Here is a 26781-nt window from a genome sequence, read left to right as displayed (position 1 = left end):
TTCTCCATTGCCTTTAGGTTAAATACTGACTCTTCCATTTAAAGTCTCTACTCTACCCATTTCTTCTAGGTTGATTATTCTTCTTGCCTTTCTTTCCTTCTTTCCCCTATCAGCTTTGCTTCTGATTTCCAAACTTCAGAACCATGCCTTAGCTACTATTCAATCCTATAACTTTTCTCAGCACCTGGGACCTCCTTACCCTGGAACATTTAACTGTCTTTATGGACTCCCATTCTAAAATATGCTTCCACTAGACCATTCCCCTTCTCCCACTGGCGAGTTCCTCCAAGAAGTGTGTGTTTTGTGCAGGGCTAAGGCTAGCTAGTTTTCATTTCTCTACCAACTCTGCTCCTGAGTACAGACATCAAAAGTGCCTCCGTCCTTCAGCCTACCACTGTTTTTTCAGCTAACCTCTTCAGGATATCAAAATAATTATAGACAATTGGTCCCAGGCTGCATGTTTAGTTAAATATTTGGAAAATTCTAAATGTAATAGAATATAATAACAAGAATAGTAACAATCAGCTGATTATATCAATAAATGAAAAGACTTTTTGACAAAATTCAGTAGCCATTTCTGTTCAAAACATTAGAATTCATAGCCATAAATAGACTTTTCCTTAATATGTTGATCAATATAAGTGAAATTGAGAACCAGCAATACCTGTTATGAGAATAAACTAGAAGCTTTTCCATTAAGATCCAGGGTAAAACAAAGAAGGCCTTTATTACCACTCTTGTCTGGCATATTGTATTAGGAATGCTAGCATATAGCAGTCAGTCAGGGCCAAAAAACAAGGTAAAAACACCAACATTTTCTGTATGTTAACCATAAAACCCAATGAGGAAAGATAGAAATAGTAATTCTATTTATTATTAGTAAAAAATAGTAGGAAATAAGGGGGCTTGACAGTACCATTTCTCAAACCACTACAGAAAAGAACTCAACAAAGTGATTTGATACTACTCAAAAATGAGAGAGTTTAATCAGAACAGATTAATTATGCACCATATAGAAGTGAACAAAGCTAATAAGTAGTTTAGTGTTCAGTAAACACAATGGCAGTAAATGTAAGGACACCTTGATTGATAAATTGATAAAACCTGCTGGAAAAAAATGGAAAGAAGTTTATCTTAAATTAAGTATAGTGAATACCTTTCACCATATAGTAAGATTAGCTCTAACTAGTTACATGATGCATGTCTTTTTTTTTAAATATATGATACATAGCTATTTATCTATTTAATTTATATCCTCTTATTTATGAGCTATTTATATTCGTGGGGGGGGGGGGGGGGGAAGGATCACCTCAAACAAATTTAGAAGAGCCAGGAAGAAATTACCTTTTTTAGAACTATGAATAGTGAGGAATTCATTATTAAACAAGCAGTCTTTCTTAGAGAAGCCATATCACATGATATAAAATGGATAGTTTTGATTCTATAACATATAAAAGCTTTTGTACAAACAGTAGTTAATATAAGAAGGGAAACCTTTACTGGGGACTGATGGGGGGAGGTGTGAAAGGAGAAACAGGAAGTTTCTTTAATAAAGATCTTATTTCTATGATAAATATAGAACTGATTCAAAATTTAAAAAACAAGATATATTCCCAACTGATAAATGATTGAAAGACATGAGAAAGCAAATGAAGAAAGCCACACTATCAAAAGAAATAAGAAGAAATGTTCCAAATCACTATTAGAAAAATGCAAATTAAATCAACTCAGTTTTTAACTAACACCCATGAGATTTTCAAAGATGAAAAAAGTGAAAAACAACAAGTGTTCGAGAGGTTATGGGCGGGGGGAGCACATTGGTGGAAAGCAATCTGGAGCAATTTTCAGAACATCGCTAAACTCATATCTTTTGATCTATTGAATCTATATCCCTAAGAAATCATAGGAAGGAAAAAACCCCACTATGCAAATATATTCCAACAAAGAGCTAGAAACTAATGGACTATCTATAAAGTGGGTAATGGCTGAACAAAATATGAGATAGGGGCTATCAGGAATGGCAAAAGGGAAGGTATTAGAGAAACCTGGGAGGATGTTTATAAACTGATGGAGTGTAATGTATAGAACTGAGAGAACAATTTATGCAGTAACAACAATGTAAAAAAGCCAAGCAAACCCACAAGCCCAAACAATCTAGCTCTAAAAGACGTAAGGGCCATGATCAGTGTAGTGATAAAAACAATAACAACACAACCCAAAAAACTCCAGGTATCAGTAATGGAGCATGCTACCCATCTCCTAGTAAAGAGGTGATTGTGTCCTCTCTGCAATCACCTCCCATTTAACCTGGCTACCACTTATTTGTGCACAGCTGTTGACATGTATTCTCCCATTAAAGGGCTGCCATTTTACTTTTCATTGTATCCCAACACTTACTTCAGTGTCTGGCATATAATAGGTGCTAACACATGTTTATTGACTGACAGAAAGAGATGTACAATTTGGATCTGGCCAGTGCAGGAATTTGTTTTCTCTACTTGCATGCTGGTTATAGAAGTTTAGCCATTCAGGAGGAAGGAGGCTAGAGAAAGTGAATAGGAGCTATAAATAGGGTTGTCAGGTTTTTTTTTGTTTGTTTGTTTTTGGTTTTTTAATGAGAGGAGAAGGAAGGCCAAAAGGAATCCCATGTAAGCATGACTGCTTTGAAAGATACATGTTGAGTTTATTATATCCTTAAGAAAAAAGGCATGCTCTATGTAATTTGTTATGTCATACCATTTCCTCTTCCTCTGCTCATATGTATGTAATGATCATTTTATTTGGTTATTTAGGATTATAATTCAAAATAATTAAACCTCAAAATGATATTCTTAAAGATGTGACCATGTCACCTCTCAGATGAAACATCTTGCATTTCTTATTGTCCTAATGATAAAATGTACCCCCCTTTGCCTGGAACTTCAAACCCTCCACCGGCTGGCTCCCCGCTGCCTTTTTAACCTTTGATCATATCCCTCCTTTTCTATCCAAGCTGGCCTCCTGGTTAACCCGGTATAGGAGACAAGGACATTTTGTCTCCCTTTGTCTCACTTTTGTCCATGCAGGTCTCCCTCTGGAGAGTGTACTTTTCTCCCAGTCTCTTGGAATCACTAGTTTTCTCAGAGATAGGGTTCCCTCAGATAGGAACCTTTTACTGGTCCCTTCAGTTCTTCACATCCCCTCAGTGTTAAGATCTTTTCATATACTATTTATACCTTTCCTTTATTTCCATGTATACCTCTGTATTTTTGAATGAAATGTAAGCCCCTGGAGGGTAGGGACTTTTTCATTTTTCAGTTCTTGTTCTCCTTGACCCTTCTGGCTTGGTCATTCATTCTCTCTTCTTTCTGGGTTTTTGGGACCTCTCTGAGCACTTCTTCTCTGTGTCCTTGGCTGGATTCCCAGCCAGATCAGGCTTTCTAGTACTAAGTGTCCCTTGGGGTTCTCTCCTGGGCCATTTTCTCTTCTCCCTCCTAAGGCTTCACCAGCTGATCTCAGCAGCTCCCACAGATCTAAGGACCAGCTGATGACTCTCAAATCTGCCTTTCCTGCCCAGCCCCAAACTAGAGGATATCTTAAACTCGATCCAGAGCAGAACTTCGTATCTTAACGCCCAGCTCTTCCTCCCTCCTCCCTTCCTGGTCCTTATCATGCCCCCAAGTCATCCTTGCCTCCTTCCTGCCTCTCCAAGCCCAGGCCTGTTGCTTTCACCTTTGCCAGGTGTGGTGCAGGCCCTCATCTCCCCACACCTGGATACCTGTTGCCTCCTGGTGGGTCTGTCTACTTCAGGTGTCTTTCCACTCCAGCCCCCACTCAGCCTCCACAGGGACCAGACAGAAGATCACTCTATTCAGTCAAATCTCTGAGATCAAGCACAAAACTCTTCAGAACTGAGCCCCCAGGCTTCTTACATCTTCCTCCTGGACATCGCTTGTCCCTCCTAGTCCATGAACAGGACTCTTCATCTCTGGTTCTGAGTATTTTTCCTTACTTTGCTTGAACCTTCGAAGGCTCTTCCCCTCCTCCCCCCACCTCCTGACTTCCTTCAGGTCCCAGCTGAAACCCCACCTTCCACAGGAAACTCCCCAAAGCTTCTCCACTCTTGTGGCTTCCCTCCCTGTTTCCATTTGTGCTGTGTTTGTACATACTTGTTTGTTTGCTCTCTTCCTCACTCACTTGTGAGCTCCTTGTTCAGGGACTGTCTTTGGTCCCTTTTTGAATCCCTTAACAGTGTCTGGCACCTGGGAGATGCTCAATCCATGTTTGTGGAGTGATTTTTTGTGGACTTTGTGGAGCTCGTGACACAGTGCCTTTCAGATAGCCATCCACTTAATAAATGTTTGTGGAGTTGAGTAAGACCCCAGGACTAGCAAATCGGGACATCTGGAAGCAGAAGGTGATTACACTTTCTCCCTCAGGCGCTGTCTTCCGCACTTTGCCGTTGTCCACTTGTTTCAGGCGTGTTCCATTTAAAGTTTTCCTAGCAAAGATCCTGGAGGGGCCCTTTCCTTCTCTGACTCCTTTTACAGATAAGGAAGCTGAGGTACACAGGATGAAGTGATTTGATAAGGTTCTGTTCCCTATCCACAGAGCTACCTTGCTGCCATGGACATAGTGAGTGATTGATAAATGTCTTGGGGCTTGAGTTTTATTTTTCTCAAAGTGAATTTTGGATTGAATGATACAATGTAAGTGTAGATTATACAGTTCCTTATAATTCTGTAATGTCACATCCCTGTGTTCTGTAGTCTTTGCTGAGATCAAAGTGAGCTGGGGTGCTGGATTCACTTGGGAATTCAAGTCTTGCCTCATAGCTTTCCTTTGTGTAATCCTGGGCTAGTCACTTAATGAGCTTTCATTTCCTCATCTGTAAAATGGGGATTATAATAGTGCCTGCCTCTCAGGATTGTTACAAGTTATCAAATGCTTTGCTAACCATAAAGTATTATATAAAGGATAGCTGTTCTTATTATTGCGCCAATCCCACCACCACCAAATAAACTTGGAAATAATAGAATTATCTAAACCAACTTTTCTGCAGAATCCTCCTTTAAAAATTATACCAAGCGCCAAGTTGGCAGATTGAAAGAGGAACCTTCTGAAGCCCTCCCAGTTTCCCCTCTAAACAACTAGAAAACTGCCTCAATTGGTTAAAAAGCATGAAAGCAGCAACAGCAAAGGTTTTGTCTCACTGTGAGGGGAAGAGGAGTGAGATCCAAGAGCAGCAGCAGCCAGCCTTACAGCCAGGGGCCTAAAACAGGGCTCCAAGCCTGGGGTGACCCACCAGTGAGGACCTGCTTTCCGGCCAACCTGCAGTACCTTAGGCAAGCACAGCATGGCCCTGACCTCCACTGCTGACCAGTAGTAAAGCCTCAGGACTGGCCAACAGTGAGAGGCTGCCACCCCTGGAGCCTGCCAGCAGAGAGACTTTGTTTCCAGAACAACCCAGCAGGAGGGACTTACCCTGGGGCAGATCAGCAACAGGACTTCGCTTCCAGGATTGCTATCAGAGGGGCCGTTTCTATAGCAACCCAGCAACAGGGCCCACCTCCCTGGGGCCCACCAGCAACAAGATCCCTCTTCCAGAGTCAGCAATCTCAAAGACTCTATTATGATAGATTCAACCCAGCAGAAAGACCTCACCCTCCTTACTCCCGACCCCCCAACCAACTCTCCAGTGGGATCAAAGTGCTAAGCCCTGAAGACGAGTGGAAAGCCAGCAGTAAGACTCTGAAGCCCAGCACATAAAGCCTGGGACAATGCAGGACCAAAGCCCAGTCTTCCTATAAAAACACAAAAAGGGGAGGGAAAAAATGAGCAAAAAAAGAAGTTGATGCCAGAAAGTTACTATGGTGACAGGGAGGATCAAGGCATCTACTTAGAAGAAGACAATAGTGTCAACATGGCTTTATGTGAAACCTCAAAGAAAAATGTAACTTGGTCTCAGGACCAAAAAGAATTCCTGGAAGAGCTTAAAAAGAATTTTTGAAAGCAGATTACAGAAGTAGAAGAAAAATTGCAGGAAGAAATGAGAGTAATAAAAAAAAATCATAAACAAGAAGTCAGTAGCATGGGAAAAAATACACAAAAAATTCAACAAGGAAAATAACTCCTTAAAAAAACAGAATTGGCCAAATGGAAAAGGAGATACAAAAACTCACTGAAAAAAAAAATTCCTTAAAAATTAGAATTGAATAAGTGGAAGCTATAAGATAAAGGTATGATTTTAAACAATCAAAAAAGTTTTTAAAATGTGAAGCAACTCATTGGAAAAACAACTGACCTAGAAGATAGAAAGAGGTAATATAAAAATTATTGGACTACTGCAAGCCATGATCCAAAAAACAAAACATATACACACATATAAACTGGACATCTTTCAAGAAATTATCAAAGAAAACTGCTCTGATATATGAGAACCAGGGGGAAAATAGTAATTGGAAGAATCCACCAGTCACTACCTAAAAAGATATTCCAAAATGAAATCTCTCAGGAACATCACAGCCAAATTCCAGATTTCATAGATCAAGGAAAATGTACTACAAGAGCCAGAAAGAAACAATTCAGATATCCTGAAGTTACAGTAGGGATTATACAGAATTTGGCAACTTCCACATTGAAGATCTGGAGGGCTTGAAATATGTTTTCCTAGAAAACAAAGGTGTTTAGGATTACAGCCAAGAATCACCCAGCACAGTTGAATATAATCTTTCAGGGAGAAAAGTGGATATTAATGAAATAAAAGATTATCAAGCATTTCTAATTTAAAGACCAGAGCCAAATAAAAAATTTGACCTGAAATTACTAGACTCAACTGTAATTGAGTAACCTAAAAAAGTAAAAAACAAGAAAGAGCAAATATCAGGAATTCAATAAAGTTAAGCTATTTATATTTCTATATGACAAGATAATATTTGTAACTCATAAGAACTTTATTATCATAAGAACAACTAGAAATATATACACACATACATACATATACACAGAGGGTATGGATATAAGGTGACTTTAATGGGATGATACCCAAAAAAAATTTTTTTTAAAAGTAATCAGAAATTAAATTGCAAGAAGGGGAGAGATTAAATAATTTACCCTATTTAGGGTAAATTAACATAAAAATGCTATTATAATGGAGAAAAAGACTGGGAGAAAGGGTATAGTGGGCAAAGCTTGAACCTTACTTTCATCAAAATTGACTCAAAGGGAGAATAACATACATACTCAGATATAGAAATCTGTCTTATCCTCTAAGACACAAGGTTGGGGGGAGGGCGGTAAAAATATGGCAGGAAACAGATTGTTTTTGTAACTATAAATGTGAATGGGATAAATTCACCCATTAAATAGAAGTGGATAGTGGAATGGGTTAAAAACAAGAATCCTACAATATATTGTTTACAAAAAAAAAAAAACAATCTTGGAACAGAGATACACACAGGGTGAAGGGAAGGGGCTGCAGAAGATTTTAGCAGAGATAACACTCATGATTTCAGACAAAACAACAGAAATAGATATAGTTAAAAGAGATAAGGAAGGAAACTATATCTTGCTATAAGATACCACAGACAGTGAAGCCATATCAATATTAAACTTATGCACCAAATGGTATGTCTAAATTTTTAAAGAATGTGAATGAGTTACGAGAGGAAGAAATAGGTAATAAAACTATACTTGTGGGGGACCTCAATTTTTTTCTTTCATTCAGTAGTGGAAAATGGAGAGATTAGAAACTAATTGGAAATTCAGTAATTTAAACCTAAAAATAAGTAGTTCAAAGAACAAATCATAGAAATAATTGATAATTTCATTAAAGTAACCAACAATGAGACTATATCAAAATTTATGGGATGCAGCCAAAGCAGTACTTAGTGGAGATATTTTATTACTAATTTTTTTACTTAAGTAAAGTAGAGAAAGAGCAGATGGCTGAATTGGGCATGCTACCAAAAAAAAAAAAAAAGTAGAAAAAGAACAAAGTAAAAATCCCCAATTAATTGCTGAATTAGAAATCCTGAAAATCAAAGGAGAGATTAATAAAATTGAAAGTAAGAAAACCATTGAATTAATAAATGAAACAAAGGCTGGTTTTATTGGGGGGGGGGAGGAGATAAACAATTGATTAATTTGATTTTTTTTTTAAAGGAAAGAAGAAAATCAAATTACTAGTATTAAAAGTGAAAGGAGTGAATTCACTACAAATAAGGAGGAAATGAAGACAATTGTTACAATCAGTTTTGCCCAGTTATTTGCCAGAAACATGACAATATTAATGAAGTGGATGAATATCTATAAAAATATGTTATCCAGATTAATAGAAAAATAAATAATCTAATCTTAAAAAAAGAAATTGAGCAAGCCTTAATGAACCTCCTAAGAAAAAATTCCCAGAACTAGATGAATTCACAAGCTAATTCTACCAAACATTCTACCAAGACCAAATAATGCCAAGTCTTTATAAACTAATTGTAAAAATAGATAAAGAAGGATGTCTATCAAATTCCTTTTATAGCACAAGTATGGTGCTGATACCTAAACCAGAAAGGGCCAAAACAAAGAAAATTATTGACCAATTTCCCTAATGAATATTGATTGAAAAAATTTTTAAATAAAACACTAGCTAAAAGATTATAGCATTACATCACAAGGATCATATACTATGACCACGTAGGAGTTATAACAGGAATGCAGGACTACTTTGATATTAGGAAAACTATTAGCAAAACTGGCCGTATCAGTAACAAAACTAACAGAAATGATATGATTATTTCAGTAAATATAAAGAAAATCCTTTGACAAAATCAATTCTTGTGAAAAATACTGGAGAACATATATAGAGAATTGACTCTAATTTATAAGAAATCAAGCCATTCTCCAATTGATAAATGGTTAAAGGATATGAACAGACAGTTCTCAGCTGAAGAAATTGAAACTATTTCTAGCCATATAAAAAGCTGCTCCAAGTCATTATTAATCAGAGAAATGCAAATTAAGACAACTCTGAGATACCACTACACACCTGTCAGACTGGCTAGAATGACAGGGAAAGATAATGCAGAGTGTTGGAGGGGATGTGGGAAAACAGGGACACTGATACATTGTTGATGGAATTGTGAATACATCCAGTCATTCTGGAGAGCAATTTGGAACTATGCTCAAAAAGTTATCAAACTGTGCATACCCTTTGATCCAGCAGTGTTACTACTGGGCTTATATCCAAAGAGATCATAAAGAAGGGAAAGGGACTTGTATGTGCACAAATGTTTGTGGCAGCCCTCTTTGTAGTGGCCAGAAACTGGAAACTGAGTGGCTGCCCATCAATTGAAGAATGGCTGAATAAATTGTGGTATATGAATGTTATGGAATATTATTATTTGGTAAGAAGTGACCAACAGGATGATTTCAGAAAGGCCTGGAGAGGGACTTAACATGAACTGATGCTGAGTGAAATGAGCAGGACTAGGAGATCATTATATATGTTAACAGCAATACTATATGATGATCAATTCTGATGGACATGGCCATCTTCAGCAATGAGATGAACTAAATCAGTTCCAATGGAGCAGGAATGAATTGAACCAGCTACGCCTAGCAAAAGAACTCTGGGAGATGACTAAGAACCATTACATAGAATTCTCAATCCCTCTTTTTTTGTTCACCTGCATTTTTAATTTCTTTCACAGGCTAATTGTACACTATTTCAAAGTCCAATTCTTTTTGTACAGCAAAATAATTGTTTGGACATGTATACTTATTTTCTATTTAATTTATACTTTAACATATTTAACATGTACTGGTCAATCTGTTATCTGGGGGAGGTGGAAGGGGAAAGGAGGGGGAAAATTGGAACAAAAGGTTTGGCAATTGTCAATGATATAAAATTACCCATGCATATAAATTCCAAATAAAAAGCCATAATTTTAAAAAATGGACCAAAAAAAAAAAAAAAATACTGGAGAACATAGGAATACATGTAGATTCCATTAATTTTTTTTTTTTTTTTTTTTTTATAAAAAGATACTAATCTAAAACCACCATCTAGCAGTATTTGTAATGGAGATAAGCTAGAAGCCTTCCCAATGCAGAGATGAAGGGAGGATGCCCATTATCACTGCTGTTAGATATTATACACAAAATGATAACTATTGCAATAAGAGTAAAAAAAGAAATTAAAAGATTTAGAATCGGCAATGAAGAAACAAAAGTGTTAGTCTTTGCAGATGGTATGACGGTATACTTAGAAAATCCTAGACAACTAAAAAAATTTAAAATAATTAAGAATTTTAGCAAAGTTGCTGGATACCACTACATAAATACACCTACATTTATGTAATATACATAAATTACATAAATCGTCAGCACTTCCTATATATGACCAACAAAGTCTAGCAGCAACAGGTAGAGAAATTCCATTTAAAATAACTGTACTTTATGTATAAATCTTTGTTGCAATCCTGTAGCCATCTTGAACTTATCTTAGTGTATGTTGTGTTTATGTTGGTCTATATCTAGTTTCTGCCATGCTGTTTTCCAGTTTTCTCAGCAGTTTTTCTCAAATAAAGGATCTTTGGGTCTGTCATATACAAGATAGACGATTATGGGCATTTTCAGTAATATAATTTGTACTATTCTCTGCAATACAGTGAGATAAGACAGTCCCAAAAAAGTCATGATGAAGCATACTACCCACTTCTAGAGAAGGAAATTGTTTGAATACAGACTAAAGAATGCATTTTTTTTCATATTTCTTTATTCAAGTCTTCATGTATAAAATGTAATAATCTATATCAGATTGCTTGCTGTCTCAGGGAGAGGTAGAGGAAGGAGGGATAGAACTTGGGACTCAATACTTTAAATAAAAATGTTTTTTAAAAAATAATTTTAAATCATACCAACAAAAGAGATGTTTATTGGTCACCTTAGGAGCTAAAGATGTGTCTCTGAGAAAAGAATTATCTATTTGTTATCTCTAGAATAGAATATCTACATTTCAAGAACTACTTCAATTCCTACCTTTTCAAATAGTTTACCTGCAGCCTGGTTCTTCAGAAAGTCTGTACAAATAGCTGTGAATTGATTAGGTTAAGAAACATTTTCCCTTCCATTTTCAACAAAGTTGTCTCACTTTTATTTTTAAGTAGAAAATGTCTCAAGTAGCACTAAATTGTGAGTATGAGGACACATTAACTTGTTGACATCAGAACAAATGTTTAGCAGCCTGATAAATGCTTTTCAGATTCTGCATTCCCTGGGCCCTCTGAGAGCCTCCTGGACAAGGGCACAGAGCAGTAGCAGTATTGGGACACCTGCTTAGAAAGATTCTGTGGCTGGCTTCCATGACATCTTGGATTACTTGGAGAAGGCTCTACAGCCTCCACGCTGAAGGATATGAAAGGCAACTCTGGCCCTTGAACTTGGGCGACTGTTTTCTTCAAAAGGGATCATATGATACAGATGGGGGAATAATTAGGTACAGCTTGGGATGGCTAAAGGAGGGGTGTGTGTGTGTGAATGCATGTGAATTTATCCCAAGATTATGGGATTTAGAGACAGACTGTACCTTGGATATTGTCCCATCGAACCAAGCCTTCATTTTACAGATGAGGAAAACTGAGGTCTGTAGAAGGGAAGTAATACCCCAGGAGCCCACAGGCATCAGGAAACAGCATTTGGATTTCAGTTAAGCCCACACATTCTCTCCACTCTGTGATGGCTGCCACCTAACCTTCACTGGCTGTCCTCCAGAGATCCTCATCACCACATATCTGGGCAACGTTTGATAGACTTAGGAGTCAGAGCAAAGATTCCAGCCCAGCTTGAACTTCAAAAGGAAAGGGGTATTCACAAGCCATCCTTCTGGAGGGAATAAAGTGTTCTAGAGTTGTATAATCATCTGTTCAGTTCTCATCAAAACCTTAGAATGTCTTCTCATTTCCCAGATGAGAAAACTAGGACCCAGTATGGTCAAGATCTGCCCAAGATGACAGAAAGTAAATTCTAGACCTGGAATTCAAATTCATCTTCTTTGATTTGATAGCAAGAACTTGGCAGACACCAGGAAGGAAAGAGACTCTACTGTAATCAGAGGAAGTGACCAGAAAAGTAGAGTGAAAAATGGCAGCCAAAAGCTGAGATCTCTCCTCATTTTGAAACTGAAATCTACAGAGAGCTGTTTATTTAAAATTAGTTTAAAAGTTGATGTTGTGGAAATTAGGAATAGAGGGAAAAAATCATGTCTACTGGAAGAAGAAAATGCTACCAAACAATTGTTTCATGTCTGTAAAATAGTAATGAAATTCATTCATCCTTAACCAGAAAGCCAACTATTGGACTTGACAGTGTTGTGTAGAACATTTAATTAATGCAAGTTAAAAGTAACTATTGTCTCTAAAGCAGAATGGGCCTATACAATTCCATACTTAAAATTCTTTGCACAAAATCTTTCCAAAGTATATGCAAAAATAACTTGGTCATTGAGTTTCTGACTGACTTTGAATAAGCATTTTGTTCCTTAAAGAGATGACTTTGTGTTAGTCATATGTTGGCTTGAAAGAGGGGCTGGCAAGAGAACAAGAGGTGTGGGCAGAAACAAATTTTCACATACTGAGAAAATGAAAATTTAATGGTTATGCATCCTCTTCACCAAGATCTGGGAAGCTCAAGGAGACTTCTATGGAGATACTGAGAAGTTTTTCTTCATTTGGAAATCAGCCGGGGGCGTTAGTTACAATTTCAGTTCTCCAGACTGTGCAAAGTCATGGCAATAATTGCCCCTCAGATTTTTGTTGCTCTTTTCATTACTTCATCTGTTTTAAATCCTTTGTATTTTCCACTTGTTTGTGAAAGACAGAAAGAAAAACAAAGGTCACAGGTAATTTGTTGTTGATTGTAGATCTTTCAGACAAGGTACCTGAAAACAGTCCCATCAGGGGTGTTGATAGTTGGACTTTGTCATCTGCATGATTTTGTCCCTAAGAAACATTTAGATTTCAGTTGAATCAATAACTCTTTGTGCCCAACTTAATTCAGTAAATACATATTAAGAGCCTCTTATCTGCAAAATTCTCTGCTAGGTTCCAAAAATCCAGAGACCCAAAAATGGAACACAGCTTCTCTTCAAAGGGCTTCCATTTCAGGGGGGAGGGCACAACATGGTACTGAAAAACCAGTGCATCCCAGGAGGGAGAACACTAAGTGTGGAGCTGCATGGTATGGGATTGTATGTCTGTATGGAAGAGGTAGAACCAAAGCTGAACCTTGCAGGAAAATGGGACTCCTAAGAATCAGGGATGAAGGTGGGCATTGTGAGCCTGATGGATGGGTTGGCAAGTGTGCCAAGGCAGGAAAGGGAAAATTGTTCTCAGAGAACACTTGGAATTGTTGTTTGGCAGAGCTGCAGGCTTGCTGCTGAGGAGCAGGTGAAAGTTGGAGTCAGAATGTGGAAAACCTTTGGCGTCTGCTGAGGATTTGAGTTTTATTTTTGAGATGATGGGCTCTGGAATGACCTGTGTCTTAAACAGATCATTGCAGAGTTGAAAAGAGACTTGGGTTTTATTAAATCATTTATTAAATGCTATTTACTAGTTGCATAAATAAATAATTTCCCTTTTCTGATCCTATAAAATAAGGCAATTTGCATGATCTTTAAAGTCCTGTCCAGTTCTGAGGTTCTTTCATTTTCAGTCTTTATGTCTTGCTAAAGAAAATACTGCTGGTAAATATGACATATCTCTTGTGTTCTTATGCTACTTTTATGCTATTAGTGTTAGGCCTTTGGTTTGCTGTTTGGTGCTGAATATATGGCTACTTCAAGCTGAGTTTCCAAATTCATTTTCTCTATATTGGTTTGCTTTCCTTTCTCTTTCCTTCCCTCCCTCCTTCTTCCCTCCCTTCCTCTCTTCCTTCCCTTCATCCTTCTATCCCTCTAGGATTGAGTCTGTCTGTAACACATTAAATCTAGCCCCATGGAAGCTAGAGGGAAAGGCCTGAGATTGTGACTCATCTAAAGGCTGTTGCATAAATGGGGGAGGAGGGGATCTGTTACTTTTAGTTGTTGAAAGCAAGTCTTCCCAGCCTCTTTCCTTTTGTGATGTTTGTTTAGCACACTTGGATATAATCCAGAAGAAAAAGGAGAAGGAGCCTTGTTGCATTTACATGTGGAAAAAAATTCTCTTTTAAATCGACATAAAAATTGGATTTAGTTTGAGCAAAATCTGTGCATTAACTGAAACTTGGCCCCAAAGAGGACTTGATACAACTATTAGTCTTTTCTTGGGCGGTGACATTTCGGACTTCATAATGTGTCCTTGTATTGGATATTGATGGGTTTCCAGTTGAGCTGCTTTTCTGGGTTGTCTCTGTGATCTCCCAAGAGTGTTGCGCTGCCCCGGCTTTCTGCCTTAGCTTTCGTAGTTCGGAAGTGGAAGGGACAGTGTTCCCGTGAAGACTGTTGGTAAGGAGAACAAGGAGGAAGACTCCAGACCCCCCACCCCAGGTGACCCTGTTTCTTCCCCTCTGTGTGTGCCCTTACTCGGTGGCCCCTGGCAGTTGGTGTGGAGCCCGCCTCTCCTGCATCTCCTGACTGCGCCATTCAGGGTTTTCAGAGTCTCTCCTTTCCGTACCCACGCTGTGCTGCTTGTGCTCAGATCTGTCCCTGAAATAAGCTGACATTATGCTCGTCTTGCTGAATAATTTTTCCCTTTGTACCATCCGAGCCACATGAATATTAAGGGACTGCCAAGTTCTGGGCCTCCTCGCCACGCCAGGAACAAGGAAGCCCGGAGTCTCAGCTGCCAGACCAGAGTCACTTGATGGTAATCGTGAGGGTGACTCTGGGGGGAGCTTGGAGGCAGGTGGACAAGCATTCACTTCCTTTTACAGAGAGGGACATCAGGGCTCATGGAGGTTAGTCCTGGTCACACAGTAGTCGGTGTCAGGAGAGATTCAAACTGGGTCCTGGGGCTCCAGATCCAATTTCCTTTCTGTTCCAAGAGAGTGATTCCCTTGGACTCACAGGAACCTGAGTCACTAATGAAGCCCCGAGCAGGATTAGGAAATCACACATCTAACACCCCCGGGGGTGCAGAGAGCCTTTTCTGTAACAGGGGAGGGGAGGGCCATCATATCATGGCATAGAACATGATGAACACTGACCATTATGACCCCAAGACCAGCTGGGCAGCAATCCGGGTCTCCAGAGCAGAGCTGGAGAGGTGTGGTTATGTGGTTATTGATGCTGATATTCAGCAATAAGGATTTCATTCATTTTTCCCTCTACTATTATTATGAAACCTTCAGAAAATAAAGACTTAAAATTGTAGCTTCCATGGGAAAGCAGCCCAATAATTTCCCCTCCTTGGAAGAGCAAGGAGTTTTATTGCAAGAATAGAAATAATTCCAGTGTAACGGAACAAGCAGTGTCCTAAGAAACAGAAATCCTGGGTTCTTTTATTAATTTCACCTTGAGACCTTGGGCCAACGTACTTGGAGAATCACAAAATCTGGGAACTGGTTCAGAACCCGACATGACCTTCATGGTCTTCTTTGCTTCTATTCATTATGAATGCTGCATAACAACTTTAGCAAAAGACCTGTGAATGAAGTGGTTCTACTCACTGCTTTGATAGAGGAAAAGCGAAAATAAAGGATGGCCTGGTATTATCAAAATGTGCTTTTTAAAAAAAATGGGTCCCTTTAAAATTTTGTTTCTGTTATTCAGTCATTTCAATTCTGACTCTTCATGACCCATTTGGAGTTTTCTTGGCAAAGATGCTGGCATGGTTTCCCATTTTCTTCTCCAGCTCATTGTATAGATAAGAAAACAGACAGACAGGATTAAGTGACTTACCTAGGGCCACACAGCTGGTCTGAGGCCTGACTTGAGCTCAGTAAATGAGTATTCCTGACTTCAGGCTATTCTCTATCCACTGTGCCACTTAACTGTATAATTCCATATTGGGTGTGAGGAGATTATCGTGTGATCTTATTGAAGATTTGCATATGAAAAGCATAGAAAAAAGCTGTTATCAAAGAGAAAAGTGAGTAGAAAGTGGACTAGTTATTTATGCAGAGCATGGGATAATGGGCTGTCCACCAGCATGCTTTAATAGTGTCCATGTAATGCCCGCAGGTCTGAAGGAAGGGCTCCCAGCAAGCTGGGTCAGGGATTTAGAGAAGAGAATAGATGGAAGACAGATTGCAGTCTGCACAGTTGAGATCACAGGTTCATCAACACCTAATGATTTCTGAGTCTACCCCACAGCTGAGTTCACCTCCAGTACCTCATCCTAGTATGGAGAGATTCTGGGTAGAATTCTGAAAGGCTGCAAAAGTAATACAGGAAAGGTCAGCCTAGTCCTACCCAGTTCTGGAAAGGCTTTGTCTACCCTCCAGACAATAGGCTGTGTCTTTAATTGTACCCACCCGAGTACAGAGATGCCTGTGTCAAAAGAAATGACCTCTCTGTGATGAATGTGACTGGCCATTGTTCACGAACACTGGTGTAGAATTAAGGGTTTGGAATGTCTGCATTTTATGATTATTTAGAAAATTGACCAAATCACAAAATCCTCAAATTATTGAAGCATATGGTATATAACTTCAGAAGTTAACTTAGAAACACTTTTACATTTGGTAGCATCTCTCTTTATAGCCTGGGGGGGGGGGGGGAAGCTTAGGGAAAACATTCCAAAATTGAATGTTGTGGCTGTGTCTTCCTGCTTGTCATTTTTATAATATTGGAAAAAAAATCCCCATGTTCAGTGATCTCTGAAAAGATTAATACTGAAGCATATCTAGTATAACTAGCTCTTAGAAGACACTGAGGGTAAACCTGGGATACAGAGGCTGGAAAGTCCCAAGCACTGCCCGAGTGGTTGGAGATCCAACCTCAGAAGCATTTTGAGTTCCTGAAGTAGGAGCCAATTTACAAACAAAATGGGAGGTTTTTCTAAAATGAAGTGCATTAAGGGGGCATTTCAGGAAATTGTTTCTTGCGGTTTAGAGTCTGAATAGCACTGGGAACAAAGAAAATCTCATTTCGGGCCTGTTTCCTCCTCTGTAAGCTGAGAGCCGGAGGAGTTGATCTGAGACACCTTTCTAGTTGTAATAATGGTGATGATAATCCTTGCCAGCATTTATGGAGCTTTAAGGTTTACAGCCCATTTACATGGGTTATCTCATTTAATGACACACTATAATTCTTTGTGACCTTGGACTAGTGCCCTCTCTTTCTCTCGTTTTCTCCTCTATAAAATGAGTGTATTGAGCCCCATGGTCTCTAAGAATGCTGCCCATTGCAGCATTCTGAGAAGAAAAATTATGGTAACTGATATGTATAGATGGCATTTGAACACAGAGAGCTTTTTTCCTTTTGTCTTCCAGAACACATTGTTTTCCTGATAAAGCAACATAAAGAGTAAGACAAAAAAAAGAAAGGAAATTCACCTTGGCGAAATCCAAAGCACCTTGAAGTTATAACAAACCCTTCCATCATCTGCTGCTAAAGCCACGCTGGGCCCTGGGCTGTATCAAGTGCTTCTCACGTAAATGGTAAATGAACTTCATTTCTGTTGTTTTCTTTACCCATCTGGAGCTCATAAGATGATTGGAGAGGATTTTCTTTTAAATTTAAATGGAGTTGCCGAAAGTATTGATAAAGCTGTTAATTTTATAACTAGTATTAAGCAAAATGACATTTTTATTTGGGTGCTTAACATCTAATTTTCTAGCTCTGGAAGAGTTGTTTCTTCTTTCTTCAGATTGATAATACCGCCTAAAGCAACAGTCACTTTTAAGTCAATCTAAAAACAAAGCATCATGTTCAGAGGTTGACACATGCATTTCAATGCTCTCTCGCTGAACGGTTTTTCATGCTATGGAAAATAACAGAACCTCCATGTGTGCGTAGGACTCTGCACTCCGGAAATACCATTCTTCAGTTCCTTTCTTCTTTCAGGCTTCTTTTCTTCTCTTTCCCCTCCCTCCGTGCTCTGTGCCTCCTGCTCTCCTTCCACCTCATAAATGTACTAAGCAGTCAGAGTTGGTGGGGAGAGAAGTGGATATAAATGTGGCAGCTTTTGGCTTTTCTCATCTCCTCCCTTTGGTCTTTATTGCTCTGGCCTTCATTTTCTTTTTTTTTTTTTTTTTTTTTTTTTTTTTTTTTAATTTAATAGCCTTTAATTTACAGGATATATACATGGGTAACTTTACAGCATTAACAATTGCCAAACCTCTTGTTCCAATTTTTCACCTCTTACCCCCCCCCACCCCCTCCCCTCAATGGCAGGATGACCAGTAGATGTTAAATATATTAAAATATAACTTAGATACACAATAAGTATACATGACCAAAACATTATGGCCTTCATTTTCCCTGCCGTGGTTTCCTCCCATCACCCCCACTTCTCTTTTTATCTTATTCCATTAAGCTCTTTGTTCTTTGGGGAAATTCAAGGGAGAAAAGAAAAGTCGAGAACTCAGTTCAGTTCAGCAAACATTTTTTTTAAGCAACTACTCTGTGCAAAGCACTGTACTAGACAATGAAATGATACAAAGAAAAACCAAAAAGTCTGCCCTCAAAAGACTTACACTTTATTAGGCCAGTGTAGCATACACAGTAATTCGTAGCTAGTGCAGTGGGTAGAGTGCTGGCCTAAAAATGGGTCAGTGGTTTTTCCTGCTCATGTGTCTCAGTATTTGATTTCTGTCATTCAGTGCCCATTGTCTCCAGCAGGCACAGGGAACATCTGTGGAAGAGTGTGACCCAAGTTTATATTCTGACTCTGGGTTATGATATGATTCTGATCACTTTGCCTTCAGTAAGTAAGTAAATCTAGCTGGATCGGTTGCTCAATAGACAAGAAATTTGAAATGTTTAAGAGAAAAGAATGAGTTTTTTCATGGGTGGTCAGCAAAGGATTTTGAGTAGAGAAGTAAGAACCTCAGACTTTTGGTTTGGGAATATTCTCACAACTGTGGAAGATGGATTAGAAGGAAAGGCTAGGACTGATTTGAAGCTGTTATACTTGTTGACTGATAAGGGCTTATACCAAGTCAGGAGCTGTAGGATCTCCATCGTGTGGGTGCATGACAGAAATATGCAAAGTCATTTCAGGGTGGGCATTAATTACTGTGGTATTGTGAAAGGGGGGAGGAGGGAAAGAGAGGGGAAGGATCTGAACCATGATGAGCCTTAAAGGAAGAGAGAGTTGATGGCAACAGCCAGAGAATGTCCAGAATGGTCAGGGGAGAGCAGGAAACTGGCCAACTTTTACTCCTGACCAGCCCACTAAGAAGAGTGAGCAGCATTGCATTATCTTCTTGTCAGGATTCTGTGAATACTAGAAGGCAGAAAAGACTGTAAGAGGAACAGAGGGAGGGTGACGGCAAGTTTGTTCACGGACAATATCTGCAGAGGGAAGAGGAATGAGGAGGGCAAGAATGGAGAGGCAGTGGGGAAGGGCTTCTCCATTTGGGAGATGCTGATTCCCTAGGCATAGATTAGCAGCAGGTACATATTATTGTTTTTTCACTATACCTTTTTATTGACAGAACATATGCATGGGTAATTTTTCAGCATTGACCCTTGCAAAAACTTGTTTCAACTTTTCCGCTCTCTTCCACCCCTCCTAGCAGGTACATATTAGCTGAAGAACTAGACCAAACCCCCACACAGCACCAGCTCAACTTGGTCGTGGTTAACTTGATTTCCAAAAATGTAGAATTCTTTTTTAATGAAGATAATAAAAAGATAGCAGTTGCCATTTACCATTAGAATTCAATTATGGGATATGCTGAACTAATCAGGGGTTTTAACATATGCTTCATCATCTATCTCCACTTGCCATGTATTGTTGCATTACATAAGTACCAATAGTTGTGTATTCGTGTTTTTTAAAAAAGATCCCTGAAAAGCTGAGATGGAAACATTGACAGCCACCCGCCCTCTGAAAAAAAAAAAAGAAACTTGTTAACATTGGAGCAAAAACTTGATGTAATTGAACAGCATGAACATTATCATAATCGTTCTTTTTTTTTATGTTAAACATATGCAATTCTTCTATGCATTTTTCTACAATTATCTTGCTGCACAAGAAAAATCAAATAGGAAAAAAATGAGAAAGAAGACAAAATGCAAGCAAATAACAACAAAAAAGGTGAAAATACTATATTGTGATCCACATTCAGTCCCACAGTCCTCTTTCTGGATGCAGATCATCATCGTTATTCTAAACCAAGATAAGATGGTGTAGGAACACCTCAGTGGGCAGTATGGAGCATAACAAAGCATGCAGCAAAAAGGAAAAGAGAAGGAAAAGTGGCAGCATCTCTTTGTGGTCCACAACCAGCTGCAAGGACCAAGGAACCACTATGAAAGATGCAGAGTCCTCAGAAGGGGGGAACGAGCAATGCAGCCATCCAGACAAATCTTGATGTTCAACATCAAGTACAGTTGCAAGATTTAAAATTGCCAGGGTAGTGGGCAGTGGAGGCAAGGACGTAGGATCTGGCGAGTCCTGATGTCTCAAGGAGATAAGGAGGAAATGGATACTCTGATTAACAAATTTAATGTGAGTGAAACTGGCTTATTCTTTAAAAAGTGCCTTCCAGAACTTAGAAGTTTGTAAGATAGAATAAATTCAACCTGGATTTAAACAAGCCTTTGAAGATGTTAGATGTTAACGCCCAACCAAGAAGCACAGTGTACAAATGAAGGAATCCATGCTCAAAGAATTTGAAGATATCTTTTGAGTTTTCGAAGTTGGGAAGCCAGAAATTACAGATGCTACCCCTAGCATTGATCAAAGCATGTAAATTCACTAGGATGTGAATATGATGGCAATCTCTTTGTACCCTCCAGCATGTGTGTAAAGATTTAAAGACAGAGAAGAAAGTATATTCTGTGCTACTGAAATCTTTTAAATGACAAAAAATGATGCTTTTCTCATTGTAGAGTTATCTTTAAGTCTAATGTTTTTTAATTTTTAAAATTTTGCTTTTTTACCTATTCTTTTACTTTGTACTAAATGAATCAGAAATGCATTTTCTTATCCTTTGCTGTTCTATTACATTAATAGCAGATAACACTGCATCTTTCCATTGGACTAGAACCAGTTATCATACTTTATATATAATTATAACTTTGAGTAATGTGAATTTGAATAATGGGACTGCTTTATGGGATTTAGTTTCCACACTAATGGGACATGGTTATAGTTCCACCTCAAGAGTCTCCACGCTCGGCCACGATCAGGCCTGGTGTCTGTGGCTCCAGATAGGCCAGTATTAGGTCTTTGCCCGAGGCTTAAAGGCCTTTGTCTGAAACGCCAAACTCAGTACAAGGATCTAAGGCAGATGAGGAGGGAAAAACCCACTAGCTCCCAGGGGATAATTTAGACCCCAGCCCAACCCGGGCCCAGGAGCAAGCAGACCAAGAGCTAGGTCTTGATGGAGAGACTGTGGGAAGGTAGCTCATCTTTAGCTATTTAGAGTTAGGCTCCTGGGCATGGGAACACTACCTGCACTGCCAGCCAATAGAGGGCAGGTATAAAAGAGGAGGGGTCAGGCCTCTAGACTGTGCCGGAGGCTCTGTCATCTAAGTTCTAGCTCTCTGCATCAACCCTTAGCCAGAGACAGTGCCCGGCTGCTGGAGACAGTGTGAGTGTGTGTGTGTCTGTCTGTCCATCCATGCAGAGCAAGCCTAGGAGGGCCCCCAAAGACCATTCTTCCAGAGCCACAGAATCCAGCTGCATTGAAATCAGAGGCAGACCCAGAGGGGTGGAAAGCACACCCTCCCACACAGCTGCATTTCATGGCTGTTTCCTGTCTTTCCATCAGGATGGCCTAGGTGATACTAACTGTTAGGGAACAGTGAAGACCACAGAGCTGGGCTGGGCAGGCACCTTTCAGAGCTTTCTTTGGAAGAGATCATTGGCTTTGTTAGAGACATCATGGTTATCGGAAGAAAGAGTAAGCAGCATTGCTTTAACTATGGACCTGCCCATAATTCTTTTACCAGAAACAATCATGTGTTAATTTAAAGACCTTATGTTTTGTTTCTAAATGCTTGTAACTTAAATGTCAACTAAGCCTGGGTCACTGGATGCCTGTGGGGCACGTGCTCAGCTTTCCAATGTCTCAGCTATTTGAGGTCCTATTGATTTGAATCAAGGCGGAGTTTAATTTAAATGAAGAGATTATTGGCATTGACAGTAAAAGTATAAATAGAATCCTAATGATCTGAACACCTAATTAATAATATAGTAATGGCATTTTTATTCTTTAATTATAGATTCATTTCATAATTAAAGCATGAATGAAAGCCCTTTTGTGCCACTATCAGCTGTGCCAAAAGGAGTAAGTAAATCAGTGAATCCCTTTTAAGAATTCAATTATATCTTGTCTTTACTGTCCTCAACTGTACAAAGCAAGAACAAGAGAAAGTCGCATTTGTAACAAGGCCAATATTGGCAGAAACTGTAGCCCAGAATGCTCAGAAATGCATAGGAAACATCCAGATTGTTCTGTTTTCCAGTAATGGTCTAAGTGTTATCTACAAAACTTGGCTGGTTCTGATATTATTTTAAATAACCTGTATTTCCTTATAGAAACTATAATTTTATACAATAGTACATTTAACACCATATGTCTACCTCACCCTTCTATTGAAAAACTTTCTCAATTATTAGAGTAACCAGTAATAGAATCATCTAATTAAATATAAATATCTGATTTTAATTATTAGTTTCAGCTTTCTCTTCCACCAATTTCTCCCCTCAAAAATTATATACTCTTATCAAAGAATCTGACTGATTAGAGTTTTAGTTCTGTGACAACATTTGAGCCCTAACAATAAAATGATCAAGAAACAGATAAAAGGGGAGCCAAGGAACCTGAAACTCTATACCTGAAAAATCAAACTTTGGCCCCAAAGGCTTCTGTGGTAAAAGAGCCAATGTTTTGGATCCATCACAAAACGGGGACTTGACCCTAAATGGAAGGCTTCCCAATCTAGGCTTACAGGGTCCACTACCTTTGTTCATTTTTCCCATTGACAGAACAGAAGAAGTAAAAAATGGAGGCCAGTTATCTTTGGCCATTGGTGCCCCTCCCTGGTTTCAGGCTTCATCCATTGAGCAAATACTGAATACGGAAGAGTTATTGAATAATAGTGAATGTGTATGGAATAGTTGGAGGAGAAATGCTGTGATGCAGTCTGCACCTTTTGGTGCACTCTTAGTCATGGCGGCATAAGATTCACTGGGTTAGAAGGAACCTCAGAGGGAGGCATATGCCCTGAGTTTACAGAAGGGAAAATCTGCAACCCAGAAAGCTTAATGGACTTCCCCAAAGTGACACAGCTAGTTAGTTTCACAGCCTTAGTCAGAAATGCAGCCTTCCCAACAGCTCATCCAGTGTTTTTTGTGTTGTCTGTGAGAAGACCATTGCTACTCTGGGAGGGAACTTCTGGTTCCAGATTGTGTCTCACAGGGACCAACTCAATCTATCAAATTGTCTGTTTTTTTCTTTTTATTTTATTAAAGCTTTTTATTTTCGTAATGCATACATAGATAATTTTCAACATTCACCCTTGTAAAACCTTGTGTTCCAAAAAAAAATTTTCCTTCTCTTCCCTCCACCCTCTCCCCTAAATGACAAGTTATCAAATATACGTTAAACATATGCAGTTCTTCTATACATGTTTACACAATTATCATGCTGCACAAGAAAATCATATCAAAAATGAAAAAAATTTAAAAAGAAAACAAAAAGTGAGCAAACAACAAAAAATGCTGTGTTGTGATTCACAATCAATCTCCACAGTCTCTCTCTGGGTGCAGATGGCTCTTTTTATCACAAGACCATTGGAACTGGCATGAATCACTTCATTGTTGAAAAGAGCCATGACCGTCAGAATTAACCATTATCAAATTTCCTTGGCACAGACTTAGAGCATTAAACACTCGCTTCGTGGTAGACCTTGTCACCTCCTCCAAGCCTGACTCTTTTCAGGTGGTGGAAGAATGGGGTGGGGGGAACCTAACTGTTTCTGCAGTCCCCTCTACAAACCCTTTGGGGGAGACATGTAGTTAGACTGAAAGTCCCCAAGAGCAGGACCTGTTTCCCTTTGGATTCTCCAGGGCCTGACATACAGGAAGAATTCAGTAAATGCTTGATGACTTATTGATCAATTAAATCAATAAGAATTGACAACAGGTATAGGGAATAAGGGGAAAGGAAAAATGGGTAGGAACCTGGAGGATGAGAAAAGTGATGATACTATTAATAGAAATAGGTAAGTTTGGAAAGGGATTGATTTGAAGGGAAATGATTTTAGATTTGGTCATGTTGCTTGTGGAATATCTAGGTGGAGATGTCTAGAAGGGAGTTCTGAGGGTTTACTGCCTACGCAGTCTTAGCTCTGGCACAGTTGGATTTCAGAGGCAAAGTCAAGATGGAGATAGAGAAGAGATAGGTAGATAGATTGATTTGGTCATCACCTGCGTAATCATGACAGTTGAACACATGGGAACAGACGACTTCACTAAGGGAAAGAGTATCATAGGGAGAGAGAAGAGGCTCTGTAGGGATGCCCACTGAGAGTGAGCTAGCAATTGAGGCTGAGAAGACATAGATGGAGGTGCTCTAGAGAGGGGAGTGTTAGGGAAGACAAGGAACAGGAAGTATCTGGGGTGACAACCTGTGGATAGGCCAAGTAAAATATGCACTGAAGAAGCCCTTTGGATTTAATCATCAAAAGAAAATTGATAACCTTGAAAAAAGAAATTTGTTGAGTAGAAGACACCAAAATATGTGTGAAGGAAGTGAGGAGGGAGCCACTAGAGAGGAAAGATTAAAGGTGAGAGAAAGTTGAGGAAGCTCAGGGAGATAAATAATGGGGAATGAAATTTTTAAAAAAAGAACTCAAGGGGGCATCTAGGTGGTACAGTGGGCAGAGCACCATCCCTGAAGCCAGGAGGACCTGAGTTCAGATGTGGCCTCAGACACTTGATACTTCCTGGCTGTGAGACCCTGGGCAAGTCATTTAACCTCAACTGCCTCAGCAAAAAAAAAAAAAAAAAAACCTCAAGACTGGGATTAGCCTTGGCTTAGAGAAGTCCTGAACTTGCCCTCAGAGACTGGAGCCAAGGAGGTGAGAACTGGGATGAGGAGGAAGGGATTTGAGGCAGGGCCTGGAGAAAGCAGTACAGATGCATGTCCTCAGGTGGGGAGGAGCAATGGTGGCCAGCTTGGAAGAGTGACCACACCACATGCTCTTAGGAGCTCACAGCTGAGAGCCCGAGAAACTTTCTGAGATGGCCCAGCATGGGTTTCCTTCCCCTCTGGCACATGGGCCTCCAGGCTTGGGCATGGCTCTGTTGGTAGGAGGGTGCTTCACAGAGAGGGCTATGTTCCCTCATGTAGACTCTTTACTCACCTTCTCCATCCCTTCCTTCCTCACCTCCTCTCTCTCTCAGCAACCAGTACCCAGCTCCAGAAATCCCAACCTCTGTTGCTCATTAAGTAACTGTCAAGAGAGGAAGCCCCAGGCAGAAGGGGAAGCCAGGGCTTTGAGGTCTAGTGTGAGACACAGCAAAGGCAAGTCCTGTGTGAGCATCCCCTGAGCCCAATTCTGCTGCTGGAGAAGAGAAGGAGCCAGATTGAGGAAGTCCCTGGGTCCCCCTCAGCTCCCTTTCTAGCTGCCAGGCCCCTGTCACCGCTGGGTGGGTTCTGCTGCTCCTCTGCCTTCTTCATTATCGCCTCCTCCCCTCCCAGTTTTCCCTTCCCATATTCATTCTCTGGTGTCCATCCCTCCGACAACCTCTGCATCATTGGCACTCATTCTCCTTCATGTCAAGCCCTTCTGCTTTTCCTCACACGCAATCTTATCCCACAGAAGCCAGAAATAGAACGGTGCTGATGAGGCTCCAGTGGGTTGCAAAACTTAATGCATCTGAACATTTGCAAGCCTGATTACGATTGTACTGCAGCGACACAAGTGTGAGTGGTGAGACAAGCCCAGCAAAGTGTCAGTGTTGGTGACCGGGACTCTGAGGGCCTGCAGTCCAGGGTCACTGGCCCGACTTGCAATGTCATCTCTTCCCCTCATTGGCTTCCTGGTCTGGGGAGGATCCATTAAGTTCTCTGGTCCTCGGTCTGCTCGCTTGTAGAATTAGAGAGTGAATAGCAATATACTGGCATCTTTCTCCTAACCCTAAATCTATGATAATAGCGAACATGACATTGGGGGGCCTGGAAATCCAGCATCGGCTGCCCGTGCTGGAGGTTGTGAGCAGCCTCGAGGAGTGAAGGCAAGTCGGGACAGTGTGGCGGGGACAAGGGAGAATGAATGCGGAGAACAGTGGAAATGGTGAATTGGATCTGAACTTGCTCCTCCTTTTGTTTTGTCCTTGTTGCAAAAAGTGCCACAATTTCAGTTAAAATTTCTATTGCGTTTTTTGGAGAAAGGAATTGAGTTATCACTTGTAGGCATTTTAAAAACGCTTTTCTTGTGAAAGACTTTTGTTGGGGGAAAATAATTTCTTTGACCTATAACATTTGCTGTGAGATACGATCTTTCTTTTCCTTTTCGATTAAATGATACTTGTAATAGAAATTTCCCCTGATAGAAGAGAGGATGGATAAGGAGATGGAGCCATGTGGGGACATTTACTGTCCACGTGTGCAAAGCTAAGCAGATAATCTAAGCCTGAAAGCAAATAATTTGATAAAGGAGAAAGAGCAAGGATTGGAAATCGAGATTTGGGTTATAATTCTAGCTGG

At 39.7% G+C, this 26781-nt stretch overlaps 1 protein-coding gene across 7 annotated transcripts in view; it reads left to right on the top strand.

Moving 5' to 3' along the window:
* Positions 1-26781, top strand: part of PEAK1 (pseudopodium enriched atypical kinase 1) — a 252118-nt gene that overhangs the window by 111216 nt on the left and 114121 nt on the right. For all 7 annotated transcript variants that reach the window (XM_031956806.1, XM_031956808.1, XM_031956809.1 and 4 more), the window contains one exon: positions 17380-17547. The gene's annotated coding sequence lies outside the window, so the exon portion shown is untranslated. The remainder of the gene's footprint in view (positions 1-17379; positions 17548-26781) is intronic.

Source organism: Sarcophilus harrisii, chromosome 2 (genome assembly GCF_902635505.1).
Source record: "Sarcophilus harrisii chromosome 2, mSarHar1.11, whole genome shotgun sequence".
NCBI lineage: Eukaryota > Metazoa > Chordata > Mammalia > Dasyuromorphia > Dasyuridae > Sarcophilus > Sarcophilus harrisii.
Note: the sequence above shows the minus strand (reverse complement) of the source record. Positions and strands in the feature narration are given on the sequence as shown.